We start from the raw sequence: 6,000 nt of genomic DNA on the forward strand, positions 1-6,000 counted from the left end.
ATTGTTTGTTTCATCGACGTCATCTACTGAACTTAAATATACACCCAGATCTTACAAATGAGTGAAATATACCCCTAAAGTCTCTTCAAATTTAGGGGTGTTTTCACTTTTCAACATTTCTCTCGATATAGTAAAGTGGATAAGCAAAAATAAAAATTTATGTAACAAATAAAAGTGAATGGATGGAAGTAAAAAACTTAGTTCTTTATACGAGATTGGAAAAATTATGTTTAATTAACTAGTATTTTTTTTTAAGTAAAAAGTTGACTGAAAGTTCTTAGCAGCCAGCACTAAGCACTAATGGGAATTCATAGCATTTGCTATCGTTTTCTTAATATACACTTCAAAGTGGAAACAATTTAATACATTAACTTATATGTGAAGGACTTCCAAACTTGACCAATTGATTAATCGTGAAATGCACGAAAAAAATATATTGTAAAAGTCATATAGTATTACTTCTCAAAAACAAGAATGAAGATTAATAGTACCCCTTCAAAATTTTCCATTCTTTTCTGAAAGTAAAAAGCGCGGCAAGTCTAATTTTCTTATATTCTTTTTAGGGAAAAAAGTCTGAAAAATACTCTAATTTTGATCGAAATTGTTGTTACGATACTAAACTTTATGAAGGACCTTTTACCCCTGCACTATTAAATAATGAATTTTAAAGGTATATATGTGTCCACGTGGATACATTACTATTTAAAATGATGCAATATTTATGATGTCCACATAGGCATATATATACCTTTAAAATACACTATTAAATAGTACAGAGAATAAAAGGCTCTTTCCAAAGTTTGGTATCATAACAATAATTTCAATCAAAGTTAAAATATTTTTCAAATCCTTTTTGTCTTTATTAGTACATCTTTTCTTATGAGGGAATAGCCAAGTTTGCCGCCATAAACACCATGACATTGAAATCCATGACTTCTCATATTATATTACTTATCATCCTAAACAAGTCAAAAAGAGAGTACTAATTTCTGCCAAACAATAGATCTATTATTTACCTTTAATCAATAATTCAATCCCACTTACTTTTCCTAGAAAACATTTTTCGAGAAGACATTTTCTATTAAAATTTTCTTTTCATATCGAACACACCTTTACAAGATGAAATTTGGTATTTACTCTTTACACATAATCTTTTTTTCAAATAATAGTATGCACTAGTTACACTTTCCGGTTTTGTAATTATACAATATCTCGAAATTTTATATGTAAAATTTGAAACTCCGTGATATGGTTATATTAATTACAAAACTAAAAAGTGGTTGTTTGCGAAGTTTTCCGTTTTACCTAGACATTCAGAATCGAAATTGTAGAGAAAGTTAGACGAATGCTATAAATCCCTATTGTATACTTTTATGACACCCTTTAAAGTTCAAACCTATTTATTACTTACTATATTAGAGTTCATATATTCATTGAAGACTGGAACAGCATAACATAGAACAAACTTGAATTGATTGGTGGTTCAACTACTATGTTGAAAATTTTCAACATTAAATTTAAAATCTATTTTGCCGTGTTGACATTTTCATTGTGTAATATTCTGCTTTTCCATTGGCTCATTCAATTTCTGCAGCTATATTTTAATATCCTTTCACATATGTATTAAAGAATCATGGTAAATTCTCTTAGACGGCAAATGTTGTTCTAATACAAAATTTCATCTTCCCAATTGAATTAAAAATAAAGATAATACTCCATCCGTTTACTTTTACTTTGACACCCACATTTTAAAAAAAAAAACGAGAAGTGATATGACTATCTTATCATACAACCCTTAATAATTGATGTTTGGTATCCTCAAAGTGGAACGAATTCAAATTAGTCGAATCCAAACAGGTGTCAAATACAAAAAGAAATTTTTTACTATATTTAACAATTGATAATTCTTAAGAGTTGCATCATGGTATTCTATTAGTTTAGTACCAATTATTTTATTGTTGTGTACAAAGAAAGTTACTAACTGAAAATGAACCATATTAAAAACAAAGGCCTATAAGATATTTAAAGCGGAAAATAAAAGGAAGAATGAGTTCAATGTTGAGGAGGTGTTTCTGGTGTGGGAGAAGAAGGAACAGGAACACTACCATGAGAATTGAAGTTTGGCCCAGCATCGATATAGTCCAGCTCATAAGTTTCTCTTGATTTTTCCTGTTATATCAAAAGCCCAAACTCTCTTCTTTTAGACCCAAACAATGAAACTACTAAGTAAAATAAAAACAGTAACAAAATGGCCTTAATGTGCGACTGACAACACAACCTTAAAATAGCAACCATAATGGACCAAAACAATTGGCTGAAAAACTCAACAAATCAGCCTTGAAATGTGGCTATCGAATATCACAAGGGGAATGACTTTTATTTTACAAGTCACATGGGTTTAATATACTTACTTTTAAACGGGGTCCTGTTAAGAACTTTAGCAAAGCGCCAAGGGACTAAAAATGCTCAAATAGGTTATATTTGAAGGATCAAAATGAACAGAATCACATAGATAAGAAATAATTTTATTCCAAAACTCCTTTCTCAGACTCTCACATGCTGTTTTGAATTTATTTGGAAACCAAATTTAACATTAAAATGATCCCTTTACCTAAGTAATACATATCTAGATTGTTATTAAATTTAACATATACATGATTAATTAAATTACATAGTACATAATAGTTAATACTAATTCACTAAATCAAAAGTGCAGATTTGAGTTACTTAAACGTGAAACATGCGTATTCAAAGATCAATTTTTCAGGGACTAAAGATGCAAGTTTAAATTAGAAGAAAAAGAAACCGACCTGGTGTGAAACTGTACCGATCGTTTTTCTGCCGGTTCCTACACCTACACAATTCACAAATCAAAACAAGTCATGAGTAATTAAAATGACAAGAGCCCAATAATGAAGAAAAAAAAGCACTAGAGTCGTAAAAAAATGACCATGAGAAACAGAGAAGAAAAGTATGACAAAAACAGCCACAACCAAAATGGAACGCCCCATTGATAGATTTCTAATTTAGCTTGAAAATGAGTCTCTGAACCTTTTGGGGTATTTAAAAGAGTGATGTGAAGAAGGGTTTTTTTTCTTTTTGGGCTATTAGTAAGGTGGGCAGCTGGCGTAAATTAGAGAACCTAGAAATCACTATATATTCACTTTGGAGACCTTCTCAGATCCGATATTGACGTACGTGTATAAACCATAAATTTATATTTTAGTACTCCTATCATATATTTTTACAATACTACATTTTGTGGTATTTTTTATAATTATATTTATGTTTCGATAAATCAAAATCAAAGTCAAAAAGAGTATAATTTGGCGATATTTATGTCCCGCAAATAAATAAAAATATTTTTATTGAATGAGCAACATAAAAAGAAATTACTTCAAATATTTGTTACTCAAGTCTCAAGCACATTTTTTTAGTGATGAAGGGGGTTTATTTTTTTCGGAATCACGTTTATTACTCCTTTTACTAAGCCCTTCTAAATTTTGATAAGTGTATTTTACCAACTTTCATTTTTATTATGATGTGTGACATTAATTGACTTTAACTTATTTTAAGGGGTCACTATTAATACCATATTTGTATTTTGATGCGTGTATATTAAAATAGTACTGTGTTCCTTGAACATGCAACATAAAGTTTATGAGATATTGTATCTATTCGATCAAGGTTGTCCAAAATAAAAAAAAATAAAAAAAAGTCAACACTTCAAAAAGTCATCATAGTTTTTGGTGGATCAAAACAAAAAAAATATACTAACAAATAAAACAATGAGGAACTATATTGACTTGTCTAGTATATATATATTTTTTTATTTGTTCAATATTGATTTTGATACACTTCTTAAAAAATAATAAATTTCATTATATTATTCTTTAAATATAGTAAATTCAATGCTTTGAAAAATTACTATAGTTAATAACAAAGACAAAGTAGGAACTAAACAATATATTACATATTAATTTTTCAAACAAATGAAGTAAAAATGAATATTTATTTTTAGTATAATAAACAAGTAGAAGTGGAAAAAGAAAGTGCATACGGCTATTTTCTGACATTTGATTGTGTAAAAATTCAGTTAGTTAAACTTGTCAAAGATTGTTTAATGTGATTAAATTTTTTATTGCAAAGTCTAAACTCATGAAGACCTTAGTAATTGATTCATCACATGCAATGAAACATTAAAAACCTTTAATTGAATTGCAGAGGGTGAAGAAGAGCTATTGTCAGATCACTTGTGTGCGTGCACATGAATGTTCACAAATCGCAATGAGGCAGGCCGAAGTTAACTACTCCTTCTGCGGAATAAAAGTTGTCCACTATATTAAAAACAGTTATCTAATAATATTAGTCTAATTTAGAAAATTAAGAGATAATTTATTTTTTGTGTCTTTTTACCCTTGCTATTAATTACTACTCTCTCTATCCCTAACTACTTGTCCATTTTAACAAATCAGGAGGACAAAAAAAAATCTCTATTATACCCTCAATTTATTACTTTGAAAAATGTATAACTTGTTGAAAATCTTAAGTTTTTAATTCATCTATTTCATAATTAATAGGGGTAAAATGGTAAACTCACTATATCAATTATTGTTTTCTTAATAGGTTTGTCAATTCAAAAGTGAACAAGTAATTACAGACGGAGAGAATATGTATCATCTAAGACGTTTTTTAAAGCATTAAATTTAATAAAGTCACCAAATAATACAGTAATATTACCCCTATTATTCATTAGTATTTCTTAAGATGTGTGTCAAGTCAATAATGGACGACTATGGTTGGACATACAAAGTATTTTCTCCGATTCAAATGGATTATTTTGGGACGAAAAAAGTACTACTAGTATCACTCAAAGTAATTAAGCATGGCTTGAATATCGAAAGTTGGGAAGTACTTCCCACATCACGTGTCACCATTTAGTATTTTCTGCTAGTGGCTACTTAATTAGAAGCTTTGCTTTTGAATTTTATCTTCTGTTGTCTTGGATGGGGACATCTCCACGCTTTAACTTTACCTTCAACAAACAAATGCACTTTATCTAGGCCGTAAGGCAGCAACATAAGCAGCTTCTTCTTTTGATTTACACCGCCATTTTACTCCTCTAATTAAACTCTTCTTCTTTTTAATGTAGCTTCCTTGGTTCAAGAATCACTTGGAAAGTAGTGCAAGCATGGACCTATTTTTAATGAAAGTTGACTTTTGATTTTCAATCCCAATAACTTTGCCATACTCCAACACTCTTCATAAACTTTAATAAAGCACATAGCTTGCAACTATAGACAACTTGAGCTTTCCAGGCAGCCTCAGTCTGCTGAACAAACAGAAACACTATAGTTTTGACTACACCAAAATTAAATTCTTAGACAAATAATAACAAAATTAGTTCATTCTGAGCTCCTCTTAAATCAAACAAGATCCCCTTTAATTTCTGTGAATGGTATTATAGTTGAGGAAAGTATAACTAGTCATAGACAGTGCATTGTGCATCAGACACGCACTTCAAACAGCTGAATACAAGTGTACACCGACCTTACGCCTATTTTGGACCCTCAGCTCAAGGAAAAGCAGATCGCAAAAGAAATAACTGATAAAAACATTCTATCAGTGTCTGTCTTGATGTAATTTTGTGCATACAGTAAATGAAACCCATTGATCCAACTAATCCAATATTTCGTTTCGTGTAAGGTTCACTAAAAGGGCACCTCTCTATTAGGAGCTTTCCATTCCCAGGGGTTCGATTCAAAGTTCAAACCCTCTAGGCTCTGACTAAGGTTGGAGGGGCGGTCTGTCTTTCTGCATTACTGCACCTGTATGAACAAATAATCTCTGTCACCATTGTAAAAGTAAATTAAACTACTTTAGCAGTGAGAGTTAGGCTGGAAAAAATTATTCAATAAAAATTTCTAACCCTCCATCACAGTTAGAAGAAATCTTAATGACAGGGAACTTGACTGGTTTATACAGTTCGTTAATGTGTTA

This window comes from Solanum tuberosum, unplaced genomic scaffold, assembly GCF_000226075.1.
Source record: "Solanum tuberosum cultivar DM 1-3 516 R44 unplaced genomic scaffold, SolTub_3.0 scf00004, whole genome shotgun sequence".
Lineage (NCBI taxonomy): Eukaryota > Viridiplantae > Streptophyta > Magnoliopsida > Solanales > Solanaceae > Solanum > Solanum tuberosum.